Here is a 22,914-nt window from a genome sequence, read left to right on the forward strand (position 1 = left end):
CGAACAAATTCATCTCACTGAAGACCTGGTTTAAGTCCATTTTAAAAATAAATTGTATCATAGATTGGTACATTTTAAAAACACATTCTGATTATAGATCAAAAGAGAAGACTTATGTACAAACAAGAATGGAAGCTGACCAACCATGTAAAAAACCAAGTCGATTATCATTTTTACTTATTGTGTCAAAAAAGGACTTATTTTATATCCCTGGCATTCTTTTTTAAAAGCTTATCTTCTAGTTAACATTTTGAAGTTACATAAATACAACATTATCATTAATTCCATATTTTCCTTAACAAGGCTATGTCTAAGAAATGAATAGAACAAATCTAGACTAAAGTAGCCTTTCCATCCTCTAATAAATAAAGAAAATCATGCCAAATATAATACAGCAATCAGTCAGCTAGTTAGTGCTTCGACAGTTCTCTTCCTAAATGCATTTAAAGATCTCATTCTTAACACCTCACCCACTTCACATGAGTTTAAGCAGTTTTTTTCATCAACACTATCTCTATCCCTTGAGCATGCTTATATTACTATACTTAAAATGCTGTATAAAATTCAATTTGTTTACATGTATTTTTACCTGCCTAGATTAAATTCCTTAAGGTGCAGATTGGTGTATTCATCTTTTTATCCCCAGTACCTTGAAAATGGAACACTTTAAATCATTTGCAAATTGAAGGGCTAGTCCTATACTGTTAGGAAAATAGAGAAGGTGGTAAAAGAAATGAACACTGGAATAAAGTTCCTAAAGGAGGTAGAGGAAGCCGGTATATATGTGAATAATAAAACCATTTCTAGACCATTTTCTAATTGCTGATTGGTGGGATGTTGGGTCTTTTGCTGTGTGCTGCTTTTATTTTTTATATGTTCCTCTCACAAGGTTGTGAGTGCTGGGTTTCCTAAGACTAAAAATATTTTCATCCTCAAAACTTCTAAACTCAGTTCCTAAACTCTTCATTCTCTCCATCATACTGGGAATGCAGCCAGGCTCTGCCCTAGCTCCATTCCACTTAATTGGGCCACATTCCATGCACACAGTTACATGTCAATGTTAAGTAGCAATAAGCAATCCATAACTTACAATCAAGTTATTTTAGCAGGGGTTTCCTCAAAGATCCCAAATAACTACAAACAGTGGCTCCTTTGACCCTCCACAAGACTGTCTTCTCTTCTCTATTCTGAATTTTTAGCAGCAAGCCAACCAGACAGAATAGGAAATACACGCTGGAAAGGAAGAAGAAAACTATTTTAAAGCTAAGCTTCTAGTCCAGGCCTTTACTACAAAATTCTATTTAGACCTCACACCAACGTGGCACTATCCCTTTTTGGATTTGTAGGCAAAAATGACAAAGGTGAGGCCCTTACAATGGAGGAGAAAAAAAGCTTGAGACAGGCCTCCATTCCACTAGAATTCAGACATAGAAGCTCTTAAGTGAAAGAATCTGGAAATAAAAACCTTGGCCTATTATACACCCTAAGAATGTAATCTCACCAGCCCACACTGCCTCTCTAAAAGCTTGATTTAGTCTGCTTTCTACTTCCACACCTTCTAATTGTGGAATTTCCTTTCATTTTAATTCTCCTCCGGGCCAAACTCTGATTAAACTGACACATATGGTTTCTAGGATTTTGAAACTGAGCTCCCCCAGCAAGAATCTACTTACAGAGTAAACCAGTCAGCCCTCTTCCGTTTTCCCTGCTTGAAATACATAGGGCAGTGCTCTGGTAGGCAATTAATTGACCCAGACTCCCTTGCATTTTCTCTTCTTGTCTTCTTTGTGAAGACAAGACAAAAATTCTCCTCTGGCAACTGCAGGCTGGATATCAATTTACCACTAGCTCAGCACATTCCAAGTTAATGTACTTAGCTTTTTAGGATCCAGCACAATGTTAACATATTATTTACATCTCAAAGATAACCTTACTTTCTAAAACTTAATTGAAACTCTCACTTTTTAAAAGAAAAAGCATTGATGGCTCCTTAAGTAAGACTTATGGAACATAGCCTTTTCAAGTTGACACTCTAATGTCTCAGAGAAATGGCAGCCGGCAGGAAGAGGCAGTAATAGAGAGACTGGCACGTCCATCCTAATAACAAAACCACTTACACGCGCTGGATTGCTTCTCTAGTCACGTGAACATACAGGCTTTTCCCCACCTCTGCCTCTGCTCCATAAGCTTAGAGCTCAAAAAACTATGTGTCTTTTGCTTCCTTCATTATCTCTATGTCAATTGATAGTTTTAGCAAGTCTAAAACATTTTCATATTCAACAAAAACAGCAAGGATATTTTAGCTATCTTTTGAACTTTTGTGAATACATATCTCTACATATTCATTGATATGTCTATACTTATGATATTTTATTGAGCACCTACTAGTATATGCCAGGCACTGTTCTAGGCCCTAGGAATAGGACAGGGAATAAGAAAGACAAAGTCCTTGCTTTCAGCTCTCAGGGAGCTACTGTTCTAGAAAAGAAGTTTATGTGGTTATTTTATATAGTTTAAGTTCTACAAAGAAAATAAATTACAGAATGTAATGAAGCACGACTGAGGACCCCTTTGGAGACTGGAGCTGATTTCTGAATGACAAGATGACCTGGCAATGACAAGATAGGGAGCAGAGCATTCTAAACAAAGGATATAGCAAGTTCCACAGGCCCTAGATTTAGATGTGACTTTGGCCTGGTTGATGAATGGGAAGAAGGTCATTGTGCCTGGAGTTTAGTAAGAAAGGTAGAACGAGATGAAGTAGAAGAGAAGGCAGAAACCAGAATATGGAAATCTTTAAGGTGATAGTAAAGAGTTTGTATTTTATTCTAATGGTAGAGGGAAGGCACTCGACAGTGGTTTATAATTTTTAAGTAACGCTTTAACTGCTGCGTGGAGAATAGATGGTAGAATGGCAAGAATAGAAACAGAGAGACCACTTAGAGGTCATTGCAGAGGTCCACATGAGAGACAGTAGTAGCTTGTCCAAGTGGAAAATGAAAAGATGAAAAAAAAGTAGATAGGTTAAACAACTTTTTTGGAGGTAGAGCTGTCTAAACTTGTAGGATTATACACAGGGAGAGTAATGCTTTACTTGCATCTTTACTTGAGATGTCTATGACATATATCTGACTAAGAATGGACTTGGTTTGAAAAATAAGGAGGAATATTGTGGACATGTGAGATTCCTGCTAGACATTCAAGTGGAAAAGTCAAGTAGGCAGTTGGACATACAGGTATATATCTCCAAACAGTGGTGAGAAATTTCTGCAAAGTCAAGACAGGGCACAATTTCACTGCAGAAAAATATCTGCCTAAGATGACTCATTTATCCATTTGTTTAGCCAACATCTAACAGCCACTGTGTACCTGACACTGCTCTAACTGATGGAATATAGATTCAAAAGATGCATATTTTTCCTTATAAAAGTTACCAACCAAAGGGAGGACACAAATAACAAGCAAACAAATAAACACATATATGCCAGATAGTTATGAACATCATGATAAAAACAAATCGTGGTGGTAACACACATGCACTTGATAATGACTTATAAGCATGTTCCTTTCATGTGAATATACCTTAATTTTGGCAGACATAGTTACATGGGTGGAAAAAGGACAATGTTTTGGTGACAAAAGAACTGGTAATCTGTCAGCTCTATCTGGTGCAGGCTTTCAGATGAAACACAGATACTCAAAATTCAGAAAGAACTCATAAATGCATTTACAAGTAGAAGAGGTAAAAAAGAAAAAAAGACATCCTGTAACAGTCTAAATTCAGCCTAACAAGATTATCAGAGCTCTTTTTCAAGTAAGACTTTATGGCCCATCCTCCCTCCCCATATCTGCTGCTCTTTTTATGTCTTCAGACAAAGCAACTAAAACAATAAAACATTTTTATCTGCTTTTATAACCTGATTCTGTGTGAAAATACCCAGAGGGAATTTCCATTCTTTTTTGCCTTAAAATTCACTGGTATTGCTTCTCTCTAGTTTACTTGTCTCTCCCCTTGATGTTCAATTTCATTCTCTGTGACTAGTAGTATCAAGTTATCTCTATCCCTGAGAGAGAGACAAAGGTCAGTGCTAAAATAGTTGAGTCTGTGAGTGAGAGAAGTCATAAAAGGTCTCAAATCAACCTTGGCAGCTGTTTTTCCAAAGTCAAAGAAGAAAGTGAGAGGAAAACCAATAATCTGGAAGTTGATACAAATCTGATCCTAACATTTCATCTACCTCAGGAAGAACTACATAGTTGAGTACTGGAACACTGGGACTCTGAAATCACTTTTTTACTGTAAGCTTAAAATAGAAGAGTAATATTCTGAAAGATATAACAAAAAAGGTGTGAGATTCCTATTTGATTTATATGATAACGCTTTTATAAAAAATAGAAAATTTCAATACCAAAAAGGACTAATAAATGATGATCCCCTTCCAAAGTTAAGTTGCAAACAACCATTATCTTAATGCCATACACTTGATACAATTAATTCAAAAATTAAACTTCTCTGACCTTACTAATCTTCTACAAATCTCCCCCTTGATAAAATACTGGCAAAAAAAAAAAATTACTGGTGTACCTATAGTACCAATTACAGCTTAACTCTCAAACCAAAGTCATTGAAATTTACCTTCCTGGTCAAAAATTAAATTAGAATGTATTGAAATAGCTCCTATTCCAATTCCCAGTACTAAAGCTTCTCCTATAAAACTGTAATGTGACACATCTTTTTGGCACAGGATTTTTTTTTTTTTTTTTCGAGATGGAGTCTCGCTCTGTCGCCCAGGCTGGAGTGCAGTGGTGCCATCTCGGCTCACTGCAAGCTCTGCCTCCCAGGTTCACGCCATTCTCCTGCCTCAGCCTCCCTAGTAGCTGGAACTACAGTTGCCCGCCACCACACCTGGCTAATTTTTTTTTGTATTTTTACTAGAGATGGGGTTTCACTGTGTTAGCCAGGATGGTCTCGATCTCCTGACCTTGTGATCTGCCCGCCTTGGCCTCCCAAAGTGCTGGAATTACAGACATGAGCACTGCGCCCAGCCAGCACAGGTTTTCCATAGCTTAATCCACATTAGTGACATGGATTTTAAAAACTGGAATCAGATTTCAATCATTGTAATAGAAACTTGTAACTTGATTGGAAATGGAGTGATAATGAAGGAGTGTATAAAGGAATTAAATAAAACTCTAATGTCCCACTTAAATAAAATCATATATCTTTCTGAAGTGAAATCTGCACTTAAGGGTATATATTGGTATTTTCATTTTAAAGTTCATATTTACTTTAAAAATCAAGAAGATATATTTTCCACAAGTTCTTTTGCAAACTTCCTCCATTTTCCTACTATCCCCAGACACAACCAGAAATAAGAAATTTCTGTTGACTAAATATTTGTCCTGTGGCAAACCTCTCTGCATTCACCATTTTTCAGCTGCAACTACTGAGATAATTTTTTAAATTTACTTCTGGCTCAGTATACCAGTCTTAAAATAACACTGAAGCACTGCTCTTAGAAGACGTGTATTAATCAAATGTTGCTGTAGGAATATGGAATTGAATGCATGCTTAATTGATAACAAAGTAAAGAGAAGTTGACAGTAGTTTCGAAGGGCTATTAATCTGTCCCTTTCTAATATTAATGTACTTAAAAACCGAAACCAAAATGTTCAATAATCAACCAACACTAATAAGTGAGATTAGAAAATCGTCATGTTTCTGCATTTACTTTCCTTTCATTGGAAAGGCATGAAATTCTGTAAAGTGAAGACGAGCTTTTAAATCTACCTGTGGTGACTTCAACAGAATTATCTGTCTATTAATATCATTTCTGGATTTTTTACCATAGTTAATTCTATATCAAATTATGTTACTTCAAAATGAAACTTCGTTTCTCCTGAAAAAAAAAAAACTCATAAAACCAATGACAATTAGAAAAAAAATCTTGTAAAATCCTATCATTTGTAGCAAGAGCTACAAACAATAAACAATATAGCTGGGCAGGTATCTAAGGGAAGAGGATTCCAGGCAACAGGACGAGCCAGCCCAAAGCCCCTTGGAGTGAACCTACCTTAGTACAGGTGAAGCCAGTAGAGACTTTGGACTAAAGATTGGAGAGTTCTGACCAACTTTTAGATCATTCTTCCTGCTCAGTAGAGGAGCAAAATTACTCTTGGAAATCATCGTAATTTATATGAGTATTTGCTCTATATTTTCTACTGAGGCCATACCAAAATCTAAATAATCTTAGATAATCATTATTAAATAATTCTCATTATCTTCTTCAATATATTAGGTTGGTGCAAAAGTAATTGTGGTTTTGCCATGACTTTTGCACCAACCTAATAGTAATATAAGCAGAAATAATCTGTATTTAATAGTGTAATCTTACTTACATGTCATTTGCAATTCATAATTGTCTAAAAGTTATCTTGCTATCACTGCTTTCACCAACGGTAGGGTCAATGTTGATTGAAGAGGAAAGTTGGTGTGTTTACGTTTTATTAACACAACAAATATGTATTGAATATGCCACTATGTGTCATGCAGCATGGGAGGCATGAGAGATATATAAGTGACAAAAAAGATATTGTCCCTTCTTTCACAAAACATATAATCTCATGGTAGGAGTTACAGCAAAGCACCTTGTAGAAAAAAGAGGTTTTGCTCACTTTTTTATAAAAGAGTTTAATGTTTGAATCTTCTGGTTAAGAAACAAATTGTCAGAGGCTTTTCAGACACTTAGCAATATCATGCCAATATTCACACAATCAGTTCTTCTTCAGTTATATAGATAAGAAGAGAAAGATCTCAGGTAGCCAGCTTGAGTTACATAAGAAAATCTCATTATTTTTCATTACACCCAATTTTATTCTCTTCTCCAAAATTATAATACCTAGCATGATCAGCCACTTTATTTACCAAAGTTCACACCAAATAATTTTTGACTGGGTGCAAAATCAAACCCAATCATAAATAATGAAAAATTACCATTATCGACAATATGCAGAAAACTTTGCTTAAAGCTCTGAAGGCAATTTCTATAAAGAAGTCTCTAAAACATTTTAAGTAAAGGCAGAAACACTAGAGTGCTTTTTTTACAGTGAATATAATACTTTTAATACAAAATCCATATTTACAAAAAAAAAAAAACTACCTCTCATCAGAAGCACCTTCTACGTACTTTTATGTAGCTTATTGACAGTTTATAAAGGGACAACTGCCAGGCAAAGACTTAAACACTAATAGATACTGTTCATCGATTTTCATTGTAATGATTTATTTAGCTATTCTTCTCTGAATTCAAACAAGGGTGTGCATGGGCGGGCGCCCGGGTGTGCATGGGTGCGCGCTCGGGCGCGCGCGCACAGGCACACACACACTCACACACACACAAATGGGAGTCACCAGCAGCTTCTGCAGAAACAGGAGAGTCCAGCAAGTGCCAACAGTTTCAGTAGCAGTTTAGGAGGAACACCTCACTTCAACTGCTTTGACAGATATTTTGTACAATCTGTCTAGAGCTTTGTGCCAGCAGAGGAGCACAATCACATTCACTTACCAAGTACTGTCAACTGGGCCACAGTAGTGGCAGCAGAAACAGGAAATTGTGCTGATGGGATATATTTCTTGATGAAAATGGCCAAAAGTAGAACCTTCTATTATTTCATGAATGCTTGCTCTACTATATGATTAGGAACTACAGTAATCCCAAAATGAATAAAGTCCTACCCCTATGGGAGAAGAAGAAACAGTCTCTTTTGAATGAATGAATCTTAGAGATCTTCAGAAATCGGTGTGGCTAGTCATCTATAAACCAAAAAGTCTCCATCTTTATGTGCCGGAGATATCAATATCAGGATGCCAATCTACTGAAAAAGAAGACTCTCCTCCTGCTTTGAGAAGGAGAGAATGGTCCCAAGATTGAAAGGAAATAGACTTACTGATTTAAAAGGAAAGTGTTTTACAAGAGTCAAATCCCTATCAGATGGGATATTACAGAACTTCTTGGAAGTCAGCAGCAAAGTGATTGGTCCTTAGAGAGGACCCTACAAGGGCAGAGACTGAGGTGTCTCGTAATTCTGGTAAGGATACAGGTAAAAAGGAGCTCAGCAGGAGCCAGGTGGATTGTGTCAGAGCTTGGAGGCAACAGTGGGTTATTTGAGGATCAAAGTTTATTCAGAGTGTAGATCTCATGTTAAGTCTTCTTACCACAATAAAATAAAATAAAATTGTGCTGAAAAACATGTTAAAGACTGTGCTGTTCTAAGTTTTATATAAACTTAAAGAGAGACAGAAAGAGCAAGAAAGCGCCCTTAATATGTAATCAAATTACTTGTAAATATTTCTCTGTCTCAGGTATGCTTAACGAGAAACCACAAAGGAACTCCATCCAAAGAGAGGCTAGAGTTTCCTAAGGGGAAAGAAACATCCCTGGGGACTGAGCTAGTTCATCAGTACAGAGACAAAATTACAGAAATTGAGGGGAAAAGTACAATTCTGGGAGAAAGCAATGGAGACTACTGAATTCACACTCACTGCCCCTCTGGAAACTGTGTTCCAAGATCTCCCTCACTCAAAAATTGGATGGCTTTTTATTTTGTTTTTACCAAGTAAAATGGTTCCCTTGCAATAACTCTGTTTTATAATTGTTTTATCATCACTGTTTTCTTTTCTACAAGCATGATACTGTGCAACACAACAATTTCTTTGCCAACTTCAGTAACTCTGCATTCCTAAGGTCGCCACTGAGGCATATGCTCAAGCTAATTTCTAGGCCTTTGTAATTTAAACTCTTCTAGCTGGATAATTTGGACTAATGCCCAATAATCCACTCATTAAAACCAACACTGTTTATTATGCTGTTCAAAGTAACAAAATGTTCCCAGATTCAATCATAACACAAAACAGTACAATTTCTGAAATCAACTTTAATCCAATTATTTATTCATACTGAGTTTTATGTTGGAAAGTTTTGCAAATAATTATAAAACCAGCGTCTAGATTAAGGATTGCTCACTAAAATGCCATCAAGAAAACCTAATTCTGTGATATAACACATGAAGGCCAATAAAGAGGTGAGAATGTTGTTACAAACTGGGTAAGTACATTCAAACTCAAATTTTAATTGATTGTGCTGGACAAATAAAACATGTCTACAAGCTAAAGCCTCCAAATTAGCAGTTGTACCCTCAAGCGTAGCTGCATAACATAGGTTGCTTTATACTACTCTTTAAATCATTGGTAATAAGAAAGAACAAAATGGCTGGGTGCGGTGGCTCACGCCTGTGATCCCAGCACTTTGAGGGTGGAGGCAGGTGGATCATGAGGTCAGGAGTTCGAGACCAGCCTGGCCAAATTGGTGAAACACCATCTCTACTAAAAAATACAAAAACTAGCCAGGCGCGGTGGCAGGCACCTGTAATCCCAGCTACTCAGGAAGCTGAAGCAGGAGAATCACTTGAACCCAGGAGGCGGAATTTGCAGTGAGCCGAGATCGCACCACTGCACTCTAGCCTGGGCGACAGAGCAAGACTCCATCAAAAAAAAAAAAAAAAAACTACCCTACCCTACCATAAAGTTATATGCAATCGCCCAAAGCCACATACTGCACTGAAGCACTAGCAAAATATTAATTACCAAAGGACTTTAGTGCATATGTTAGAAGACTGATTTACTTTACATTAGCTTTATCACCATTTTATCTTCTAAGACCTTAGTTCCATGATTTTCCTTCTGCTGTTCCTATGAGTGAAAGGCCTTTCTCCCCTCTTCATTACAGTACTTCTTTATATCAACTCTACTACCTTATTTCTGTAAAAATCTTTGACCTTGTTTTTTAAGTCCCAATTAATAAGGCATTTCCCCCAGGTACATTTCCAAGGAAACGAAACATTCCTTCTTTGGGTTTTTATTGCACTTTGCTATATCTAAGTACTTACACATTTCAAGGTATATTACAGCTTTTTGTGAGGCCTTTGTGGGGAAAGAATATGTCTTATTCATCTGTATGTATTCAAGACCTTGTACCATACTTGGCATGTAGTATTTATATAAAAAAGAATGTGCATGAAGCAATAAATAAATGAGGGAATAAGTGGGTTTATTAGATAGTGTAAAATTGAGGAATGCAAAATAATTACATTAAATCCCTTTCTGCTTATGGATGATTAGATAGTCCAGAATTCCTTTAACTTTTCTTTTCAGGCCAGATGCGGTGGCTCACACCTATAATCCCAGCACTTTGGGAGGATGAGGTGGGTGGATCACCTGATGTCAGGGGTTCAAGACCAACATGGTGAAACCCCGTCTCTATAAAAATCCAAAAATTAGCTGGGCGTGGTGGTGCATGCCTGTATCCCCAGTTACTCAGGAAGCTGAGGCAAAAGAGTTGCTTGAACCCAGAAGGCAGAGGTTGCAGTGAGTCGAGATCGCACCACTGCACTCCAGCCTGGGCAACAGAGCAAGACTCTGTCTCAAAAAACACTTTTCTTTTCAATATGTTTACCATATTTATTTCAAAAAGAAAAGCAGACTACTTATAATGTTAGCTTTGTATGTCATCTTACTACAATTCTCTGTATAAGCTGGTTCAAATCATCTTACTTGGCAAAATAGAGCTTACCTGATCATAGATTAAAATGTAAACTGTGTGACATAAAGTGGCATACAGCCACGGTCACCACTCTTCTGGAATGCATTAGTGCATTAATATCTTTCCAGAGTCCTGTCCTGAGTAATGGTTTAACAGAATTTAGAGCAGATAAGCTCCAGATTTCATCTCCCCCCTGCCCTATTGACCTGCTTCTGAAATTCCAACTGCCTGACGCAGTCAACTAGGGCTTTCCTCTGCCTTCCCAATGAAAATTATATATTTTCCAATGTAAACATTTAATTAATGTTGAATTAACTGAACCCAAAATATCGATGATTTATGACAAAATTTAGTAAAGGCAAATAACCATTTAAAGGCCTCCCCAGGAGGGATGGAAGGGTGGCAAGTGTTGAAAACCTACCTGTTGGGCACTGTGTTCACTATTTGGGTGATGGGTTCACTAGAATCCCAAATCTTAGTATTATGCAATATACCCATGTCACAAACCAGCACATGTACCCCTTGAATGTATACTAAAATAAAAATAAAAATTTTAAACTAAACACCTTATATTTTCACCAAAAATTAAAAATTAAAACCTCCCCAAAAATGGAGCTTTCGCAAAATCTGAGTTTCTAATTTCCATTCCAATATGTTCCTTTTCTTTAATTATTTCATTTATGTATTCATTTCTCAAGATATTTATGTGTTAAGTGCATAGAGCTAGATATAAGACAGGGAAATGCCTTCATGCCCCCATGCAGTCAAAAGGGATTTAGAAACAACTAACTGATTATTACGATTTACTGTGAAGAATACTATAATCAGGAAAAGTGCTGAGCAAATGTTGGAAATGACAGAGGAAAATACTTCAGACTTAAAAAACTGAGATATGCAGGAAAACAAATGTAGTTGTCCCTCGGTATCCATGGGGGATTGGTTCTAGGACCCCCAAGGATACTAAAATCCAAGGATACCCAAGTCTTTCATATAAAATGGTGTAGTACTTGCATATAACCTACACACATCATCCTGTGTACTTTCAATCATCTCTAGATTACTTACAATACCTAATACAATGTAAGTGCTGTGTAAATAGTTTTGTTATATTATATTATTCTTATCTGTTTTATTTGGTGTTGTATTGTTATTTTCTTTTCTCAAATATTTTCGAACCTCAGTTGGTTGCATCTGGATATGGATACAAAGGGCTGACTGTAGTAAAAATAAATCTCCTGGAAAAGGGGAAATAAGACAACCACAGAGAGGAAGAAAAAGTATTTCTAAGCACATACTTGATCATTTCCCAAATTTCATACTTCATCATGTGTACAATACAAAGTATTCATTCTGAAACTCATAGTCAAGTTTTAGTAATGATGAAGTCATTAATATTTGACCAAGCCTCAGAAAGCTAACCTCTCAACAAAGTTTTAAAAAACAAAACCGTTTGAAGGCACCAGAGGCCAACCATAAGCAGGTAAAAACTATAGAAGATTAGGCTTCTGAAAGTATCAGGTTGGTGCAAAAGTATAATGGTGAAAACTACAATCGCAAAAGTAATTACTTATAATGGTGAAAACTGCAATTACTTTTGCAGAAACCTAAACCAAATTATGTTCACTGGGTGAGGTCCACGTTTCTATGGTTTTTCCTCAGGGGTAATTCCCAGTCCACATTTAATGCAGGATAGACAGAACTCATGCAGAAAGGCAAAACATCATCGAATTGAGAAGTCAGTGTGTAGTGGCTCCCAGAATGGCAAGAATTTGAGGAGGAAACCCCCTCAAAAAGAAGGGGAAAGCCCCAAATCTATATATAAATTATCTTAAAATTCTTGGCTAACCACTGAACTGTGCATAATCAAGAACAACTCCAAGGAGCTCAGGAAAAAGAAACAGCTAGAAGTTTGAAAAAATCGAGCAAATAAGTTATCTGTTGTACACCATGGAGAGACAAAGTTTGGAGCTTGAATCCTACCAAATTAGAGGGGCTCAAGAAACATAAAGGCCTTTCCCAAGATGTATTATAACAAAGCATAAGACCAAGCATTCCTAAGATAAAGGTGACAATCCAGTAACTGAATTGCTACTAGACCAAACAATCAACACATCAAAGGTAACAGAGTCTAGTCTCCCTAATGCGTCATACACAATGTTGTGTATGTAATTTTTTTGTTTGTTTTTTGAGACAGAATCTCGCTCTGTCGCCCAGGCTGGAGTGCAGTGGTGCAATCTCGGCTCACTGCAAGCTCCGCCTCCCTGGCTCACGCCATTCTCCTGCCTCAGCCTCCCGAGTAGCTGGGACTACAGGCGCCCGCCACCTCTCCCGGCTAATTTTTTGTATATTTAGTAGAGAAGGGGTTTCACCGTGTTAGCCAGGATGGTCTCTATCTCCTGACCTCGTGATCCGCCCGCCTCGGCCTCCCAAAGCGCTGGGATTACAGGCTGAGCCACCGCGCCCAGCCATGTGTATATAATTTTTTGAATTACTTCACATTTTAAATACTAAGTAAAGGTGACCCATAACCAAGAAAAAATAAAGCAGTCAGTAGAAACAGTTCCTGAAATGACCTATATGTTGGAATTGACAAACTAAGACTTTAAAGAAGCTGTAACAAATATGTTTAAGAACTTAAAGTAAAAATAAGTCATAATAATTTCAACACAGAAATGGAAACTATAAAAAATAACTAAATGAAAATTTTAGAACAGAAAATTATAATACCTGGAGTAAAAATTTCACTAGATGAATGCAAGAGCAAATTGGAGAATAAAAAGTTAGTGAACTTGAAGTTGTATCAATAGAAATTCATTCGAAGGAAAAGAGAAAATAATTAAGGGAAAAAAAGCAGAGCTTCAGTGACAATATCAAATAGTCTAACCACATGCAACTGGAGTTTCAAAAAATATAGGAAGGAGAAATGGATAACAAAAAATACTTGAAATAATGGTTAAAAATGTTCCACATTTGGTGAAAAAAAATTAACTTACAGATCCCACAAACTCATAAAACTACTGATATATCCAAAAATATGAATGAACCTGGAAAGCATAATGTTGGGCAAAAGAAGTTAGACATAAAACACTGCATATGTTTGTATTTATAGGAAGCCCTAGAACAGACAACACTAATTTATGCTGAGAAAAAGTGAAAGAATGTTTGCCTATAGCGGATGGGGAGGATAGAAGTAGGAATGAGAAAATGTTCTTTATCTTGACTGTAATGATACTTACACAGGAATATATATTTATCAAACTTATTAAATTGTACATACACTTAAGATCTGTGCACTTCACTGTATGAAAATTCTAACTCAATAAAAATAGAATATAAAAAAGAAGTTTGTTTTTATCAAATTCTGTTCTGTGCTAAAAATGTAAATATAGACCATCCTGAATGTTGAAACCAGCATCTGAGATAACAGGGAGAAAATGTTGTTTTTGCTATAAGTTACCCTATAATGAAATGTTTATCCACTTTGGACCTAGTGTCATTCATTAGTATACACAACAGTTTCTACTAAGCAAGTTTCTCAAATAAAAAAAAAAAAGAGTATCATTCCAAACATCTCTGAAATAACTCACAGTACTTTTTGAATTCCTTACATTGTCTTTTAGTAATATATTTAAAAATCTGAACCGTGGGATGACAGCTGCTGTCTAACAGAACATGGTGGCATCTAGAGTTAAAACAAAGCTGCTTCCCTTTGAAAGGACTGCATTTATGATGCTTTAGAATCAGTGCATATCCTCTCCCAACTGGGCTTGCCCTGGAAGTAACCTCTGATGAATTGAGTGTCTCTCAGGAATGCTGACCAACTGGGGAATGAATAAAATGTCTTCTCAAAATAGAGAATTAAAGCCATATTCTAAAAATTACATACAGCTGGCATAGCACATGCAGTACTCTTAATAACTGCTTTCTCCAAATGGTCAAACGTACACCATTCATACTGGAGTTGCAGCAGAATGAAGCACAGTCAAGCTTAAACTTAAGAAGTTCATGGTACTTTTAAGCCGTGGCTACACTTACAGCTTCCTATCACGGTCCATGGAACTCTTCATGTCGATTGTCTCTTCATTTACCACAATCAAGAACAGCCCTAATTTGAGGTTATGGAAGTGGGTTTCTATGTATTACTAGGACCTACTAAAGTCCAGATGGGACCCTGGACATTTCACAGAACTGATAGATAAGACTAAGAGTCAGTTGTACACCTATGAATACCCAAGTTAGGTATCCTAGGACTTTGCCTGCAACATCTAGTCATTATTGAATTACCTTGATTTTAATCTAAGTGGTGTACCTTGGAACTCTCTACTTGCAAGAGCAAGGGGGCTAAGCATAATGAAAGAGGAGACACATCCACGTACACTGACCTGTTAGTATCCCTGCCCCACTCTCAACATCTGAAGCTGAACTGAACCTACTGCATTTGGAGCCCTATTCTGCCTCTAAATGTTAGCCTTGAATCTTAGGCCAATTGCAGATTAAATGCAGACGAGTGCGGAGGGGATACAAACATATAATCAAAACCATAAGCATGCATTTTCCTGGATATCTTTCCTGTTTTTCTCATTTCTAAATGAAGACCTAAAATGTTCATCTAAAAGGGCAAGATGATATGAGAAATCCTAAAATTGCTATGTCTCTGTATTTTCTTATACATCTATTACAGTATTTCCCATATTATACTTTAATATATCAGCATATACTTATGTAACAGAATGTCGAGTGAGATTATCTTATCCTGGAATTGAGGCTAATGCCCACAGCAGAGAACAAAAAATACTAAGTATCTCACATTCTAAATAGAGCCCACTTCCAGTAGACTCACATCCCCACAGAGATTATTGAGCAGCATCAGATCAGAACAGCCCCAGTAAAGAAACAAACACTCTCACTTCAAATAATGTAAAAGGAAGCTGGGGAGAAACAAGTCATCAGCCTTGTGGGGAATTCAGTGCCTGTCATGAAGGGCTACTATTACCTCCTTTCTTTACTGGAGACAGAAGGGAGATATATTCTTCCACTCCAAGTTAAGAGGGAGGATAACAAATAGAAAAAAGTAAGGAAGAAACTTGAGGTTATGGGATCAAGAATGTAAATAATGGAGTTAGTCTTTAATTAGAGGAAGTGACAATGAATACAAGAGAAAGCCACCCTCCTGATGGGAATGGCAGTATCTATATTTCAATGGGTTTAAGAGTAATCAAGGTCTAATTTTTGATGCCTAGTTCACCACTGCAATTGAAAAAAAATTGAGTTTTGGTTGAGGGAAAAGCAAGATGGTGGAATAGAACTCTCCAGCAATCATCTCCTTACAGATACATCAATTAGAACAACTATCCATGGACAAAAATACCTTCACAAGAGTTAAGAAAGCCAGGTAAGAGATCACATTAACTGGTTATATCATAATAATAAAAAAAGACACAAATGAAGAGGGTAGAAAGGACACTTTTCCATTACCCATGTTACCCCTCCCTCAACCCCAGGCAGCATATCGTGGAGACAGATACCACCTGCTTAGGGGAAAGTAGGGAATTAAGCATAGAATTTTGCATTGGACCCCCAACACTGAGCCTACCACACTAAAAGCCAACAGTGGGCAGACTCCCACAGCCCCTGACTTCAGGCCAGTACCCATGGACTGAACCATCAGACTTGTCCCAACACTAGGTGGGAACCCATAGCCCATGCCAAGCAGACTCAATCTACAGTTAGCATCACCACTGGACAACTACAGCAGCCTTGGGCTCAGGACAAGCCCTAACAGAAGGCAGCCCTCAGAAGTCTGCTATAAGATTCAGATGTACTCCAGTGCTATGTTAGCCTTGGAGGATGCAGAATTCCAGACAGGTACTGCACTCATGGTGATACTGGGCTTAGGAAGCTTCCTAGTGCTGCAATGGCTGCAGTGCAGGCTTACAGGCCAGGCTTTGGGACCAGTACAGAGGATCTGCCTAGAAACTCTGAAAAGGCTGAAACTACTGAAGGGCATTCCCAGACAAAAATAGACTGCAAAGACGAAAATAAGCATTTATTTCTTCAAAGTGCAGACAACAACATGAACACAAAGATCAAGAACAATCAGAGAAACACGACATTTTTTGTCCAAATTGACAGAAAAGAAGGTGCTAGTGACTGACCCTAAAGAGATGGAGTATATAAACTACCTGATGAAAAGTCAAAATGAATGTTTTAAATAAGCTCAGTAAATTTCAACAAATACAGAGAAACAATTCAACGAAATGAGTAAAATAATAAGTGACAAGAACACAAAATTTAACAGAGAGATTGAAATAATTTTAAAAATCCAACAGAAATCCTGGTGCTGAAAAATACTATGAACAAAATGAAAAATGCAATAGAGCACATCAACAGCAGAATTGACCAGAAGAAAGAGTCTGCAAACTCAAAGACAGGTTGTTTGAAAATATACAGGCAGAGGAGAAAAAAGAACAAAAGAATAACAAAGAATTAAAAAAGCATATGGGATTTACAGGGCAACATTAAAAGAGCAAATATCCGAGTCATTTGTTTTCAAGAGTGAGTTGAGAAAGATAATTGGTAGAAAGTGTACTCAAAGAAATAATAGCAGAAAACTTTCCAAACCTGGGTAAAGATATAAATATTCATGTATAGGAAAGTCAAAATCCTCCAATAATATTCCATCTAAATAAGACTACTCCTTAGACATATTATATTCAAATTGTCAAGAGGATCCCAAAAACAGCAAGATAAAAGAATAAAATAACATATAGGGAAGTTTCAATAGGCCTAGCAGCAGACTTCTCAAGAGAGATCTTACAGGCCAGGAGAGAGTGGGATGATGTATTCAAAGTGATGAAGAAAAAAAAACCCTGCCAATCAAGAATTCTATGCCCAGAAAAGCTGTCCTTCAGGAATGAAGGAGAGATAAAGACTTTCCCAGAGCAACTAAAGCTGAGGAAGTTCAGTACCACCAGACTTGCTTATAAGAAATGCTAAAAAAGTTATTTACCTGAAAGAAAAGATGATGCTAATGAGTAACACAAAAATATTGAAAATATAAAACTCGCTGAAAAAAGCAAGCCAAATTCAGAATACTATAATACTATAATGGCACTGCGTACATTATTTATATTATTAGTATAGAGGTTAAAATACAAAATATTAAAAATAATAACTACAATAATTTGTTAAGGAATATGCAATAAAAAGATATAAATTTTCCTATCAAAAATTCAAAAGGGAGAGGGTGGACTAAAAGTATAGAGGGTATTTTTGCAATCAAATTAAGCTGTCATTAGCTTAAAAGAACCAGTTATAATTATGTTTTTTGTAAGCCTTATGCTAACCGTAAAGAACCTATAACAGATACGCAAAAAATGAAAAGCAAGGGATCAAAACAATAACTAAAGAAAGTCACTTAACCACAAAGAAAGAGAAGAAGAAAAGAAGAAAGGATCTACCAAAAAAACTAGAAAAAAAAATAATGGCACTAGTAAGTGCTTACCTATCGATAATTATCTTGAATGTAAATGAATTAAATTATTCAATAAAAAAATAGAAGGGATGAATAAAAAAACAAGACACCACTATATGTGACCTACAAGTGACTTACTTCACTTATAAGGACACACATAGATTGAAAGTGAAGAAATGGAAAAAGATATTTCATTCAAATGAAAACCAAAAGTGAGCAGGAATAGCTATACTTAATCAGATAAGATATCACATCGAAAACAGAAAAAAGAGACAAAGAAGGTAATTTTATAATAATAAGGGTCAGTTCAGCAAGCAAACATAACAATTGTAAATATACATGCACCAAACATCAGAGTACCTAAATATAAAAGCAAATATTAAAATATGAAAGGATAGACAATAACACAGTAATAGCAGGATACTTTAACACCCCACTTTCAGAAATTAACAGATCATACAGACAGAAAATCAATAAAGAAACAAAGGATTTTAACTCCAGTTTATACCAAATAAACCTAACAGATATATAACAGAACATTTTTATCCAACAACTGTAGAATACACATTCTCTCAACTGCATATGGAGCATTCTCCAGTATATACCATGTTAGACCACAAAACAAGTCGTTAAAAATGTAAGAAGATTGGAATCATATCAATTGTCTTTTCTGACCACAATGGTGTAAAACTTGAAATCAATACCAAAAGGAATTTCAGAAAAATTACTAATACGTGGAAATTTAAAACTATGCTACCGAGCCGGGTGCGGTGGCTCATGTCTATAATCCCAGCACTTTGGGAGGAGGAGGTGGGCAGATCGCCTGAGTTCGAAACCACCCAGGGCAACATGGTAAAACCTCATCTCTACTAAAGTACAAAAAATTAGCCGGGCATGGTGGCGCACACCTGTAGTCCCAGCAACTCGGGAGGCTAAGGCAGGAGAATCACTTAAGCCCTGGAGGCAGAAGTTGCAGTGAGCCAAGATCGTGTCACTGCACTTCAGCTTCGGCTACAGAGTGAGACTCCATCTCAAAAAACAAAAATAAAAAATAAATAAATAAAAATAAAAATATGCTACTGAACAACTAATGGGTCAATGAAGAGATAATTAAAAGGGAAATTTTAAAATTTCTTGAGACAAATGAAAATAGAAACACATCATACCAAAATGTATGGAGTATAGTACATCAAAAAAGATCTCAACCAACCTAACATTGAATCTTAAGGAACTAGAAAAATCAGAATAAATTAAACCAAAATTAGTAGAAGACAGGAAATAATGAACAGTAGAGCAGAAATAAATAACACAGAGACTAGAAGAGCAATAGAAAAGATCAACAAAATGAAGTACTGGTTTTTGAAAAGATAAGCAAAATCAACAAACCTTTAGTTAAGCTAAGAAAAGGAGAGAAGCATATAAATAAAATCAGATTGATATAGGAGACATTATAACTGATACCACAGAAATACAAAGAACTCTGAGACGATCATGAACAATTATACACCAACAAATGGAATAACGTGAAATAAATAGATACATTCCTGTACACACACAACCTACCAAGATTGAATTATGAAGACACAGAAAATCTCAACAAACAAATAACCTGTAAGATTGAATCAGTAATAAAAATCTTTCTTTTTCTTTTTTTTTCTTTTTGAGAAAGAGTTTACTCTTGTCACCCAGGCTGGAGTGCGATCTTGGCTCACAGCAACCTCTGCTTCCAGGGTTCAAGTGATTCTCCCAAGTAGCTGAGATTACGGGCACCTGCCACCACACCCAGCTAATTTTTGTATTTTTAGTAGAGCCATGTTGGCCAGGCTGGTCTCAAACTCCTGACCTCAGGTGATGTGCCTGCCATGGCCTCCCAAAGTGCTGGGATTACAGGTATGAGCCACCATGTCTGGCCTAAAAATCTTTCATCAAAGGAAAGCCCAGGACCTGATGGCTTCACTGCTGAATTCTACCAACATTCGAAGAATGAATACCGATTGTTTTCAAATTCTTCCAAGGAATTAAAGAGAAGGAAATACTTCCAATCTCATTTTACAAGGTGAACATTACCCTGATACTCAAACCATACAAGGCCACAAACACACACACACACACACTCAAAGAAAACTAAGGCCAATATCCCTGATGAACATTGAAACAAGAATCCTCAACAAAATACTAGCAAACCAAATTCAACAGCACATTAAAAAGATCATTCATTATGCTCAAGTGAGATTTATCTCAGGGATGCAAGGACGGTTTAACATATGTAATTCAAAAAGGTGATACATTGCATTAACAGAATTGAGGAATGAAAATCAAATGATTATTTCAACAGAAGCAGAAAAGGAATTACACAAACTTCAACATCCCTTCATGATTAAAAAAAAAACTCTCAACTCTTTAGGTGTAGAAGAAATGTACTTGAACATAATACAGGCCATATGCCACAAACCCATATACTGAATATACTGAATGAGGAAAGTTGAAAGCATTTTCTCTAGTATTTGGAACAAGACAAAGATGTCCACTCTTGCCACTTCTATTCAACATTTTACTGGAAGTTCCAGTTAAAGTAATTAGACAAGAGAAAGAAATAATGGGCATCCAAATTGGAAAGGAAGAAGCTAAATTATCTTGTTTGCAGACAACATAATCTTATATAGAGAAAACCCTAAAGCCTCCACCAAAAAACTATTAGAACTAATAAACAAAATCAGTAAAGTGGCAGGATACAAAATCAACACGAAAATCAGCAGTGTTTCTATACATTAACAGTGAACTATCTAAAACTTTTTAAAATCCTATTTAAAACAGCAAAAAAAATTACTTAGAAATGAATTTCATCATGGAGGTAAGAGATTACACTTAAAACTATAAAATATTAATGAAACAAATTGAAGAAAACACAGATAAATGGAAAAATATATCATCTTCATGGATTTGAAGAATTAATATTATTAAAATGTGCATACTACCCAAAGCAATCTACAGATTCTATGCAGTCCCTAACAAAATATCATAACTTTCTTTACAGAAATAGGAAAAAAAACTAAAATCTTTATAAAACCATAAATGACCCCAAATAGCCAAAACAATCTTGAGCTAAAAGAACACAGAGTCATCACACCACCTGACTTCAAACATATTATAAAGCTATAGTAACCAAACAGCATGGTACTGGCATAAAAAGAGACACACAGACCAACAGTACAGAATACAGCACCTAGAAATAAGTCCACAATCTTATAGCCAACTGATTTTTGACAAAAGTGCCAAGAAAACAGAATGGGGAAGGGACTGGTTTTTAAATAAGTGGTCCTGGTAAAATTGAATATTCACATGCAAGAGAATGAAATTACATCCTTCTCTCTCACCATATACAAAAATCAACTCAAAATGGATTTAAGACTTAAGTGTAAGACCTGAAGCTATCACTAGAAGAAAACATGGCGGAAAAGTTTCATGAAATTTGCCTTGGCAATGATTTTTTTATATATGATCTCAAAAGCACAGTAAACAAAAGCAAAAATAGACAAATAAGATCAAACTGGGTTGGTGCCAGGGCTCACACCTGTAATCATAGCACATTGGGAGGCTGAGGCAGGAGGAATGCTTGAGCTCAGGAGTTCAAGCCCAGCCTGGGCAACATAGTGAGATCTCATTGCTACAAAAAATAAACAAAATTAGCTCCGCGTAGTGGCATGCATCTGTGGACCCAGTTACTCCAGTGGCTGAGGCAAGAAGATTGCCTAAGCCCAGCAGGTCTAGGCTGCGGTGAGCCATGGATCATGCCACTGCACTCCAGCTTGGACAAGAGAGTGAGACCCTGTCTCAAAACAAACAAAGAAGATCAAACTAAAAAAGCTCCGGCGCAGCAAAGGACTCAATTAACTGAATGAAGAGACAACATACAGAATGGAAGAAAATATTGGCAAACTATCCATCTAATAAGGGGATAATATTCAAAATAAATAAGGAACTCAAACAATTCAATAGCAAGAAAACAAATAGCCGAATTTGAAAATGGGAAAAAGACCTGAAGAAACATTTCTCAAAAGAAGACACACAAATACTCAACAGGTGTATGAGAAAATGCTCAACATTATTCATCATCATGTAAATGCAAATTAAAACCACAATGAGATAGCACCACATTTCTGTTAGAATGTCTATTATCAAAAAGAAAAAAGATTTTAAAAACTATTGGTGAGGTTGTGGAGAAAAAACGAATTCTGGCAAACTAGTGGTGGGAATGTAAATTAGTACAACCATTATGGAAAACAGTATGGAGGGTTCTCAAAAAACTAAAATTAAACTAGCATATGATCCAGCAATCCCACTACTGGGTATATATCCAAAGAAATGAAATTACTATGTCAAAGACATATCTGCACTCCCACGTTTATTGCAGCACTATTCACAGTAGCCAAAATATGAAATCAACCTAAATGTCCATCAGTGGATGAATGAATAAAGAAAATGTGCTATATATGCCCACTGGAATACTATTCAGTCAATAAAAAGGAAGGAAATCCTGTCATTTACAACAACATGGATGAAACTATGGGACATTATGTTAAATGAAATAAGCTACGCACAGAAAGACATATATCACATTATCATACTCGTGTGGAATCTGAAAAGCTGATTTCATGGAAGTAGTGATTAGAATGGTTGTTAACAGAAGCTGGGGTTCTTGGGGAGTGGGGTAGGGAAATATTGGCCAAAGGATACATAATTACAGTTAGATCGTTACATCAAAGAAATACATTCAAACAATCTATTGGACAGCATGGTAACTAGTTAATGATGATATATGGTATTCTTTAAAAATTCTGAGAGAGT

General features: G+C 36.3%; 1 long non-coding RNA gene across 1 annotated transcript in view; it reads right to left on the minus strand.

Moving 5' to 3' along the window:
* LOC109027043 (uncharacterized) overlaps positions 1-22,914 on the minus strand; it is a 61,218-nt gene that overhangs the window by 15,575 nt on the left and 22,729 nt on the right. The window contains exon 2 of the long non-coding RNA XR_002006164.2: positions 1,091-1,233. This is a non-coding gene — a long non-coding RNA (uncharacterized lncRNA). The remainder of the gene's footprint in view (positions 1-1,090; positions 1,234-22,914) is intronic.

This window comes from Gorilla gorilla, chromosome 1 (assembly GCF_029281585.2).
Source record: "Gorilla gorilla gorilla isolate KB3781 chromosome 1, NHGRI_mGorGor1-v2.1_pri, whole genome shotgun sequence".
Lineage (NCBI taxonomy): Eukaryota > Metazoa > Chordata > Mammalia > Primates > Hominidae > Gorilla > Gorilla gorilla.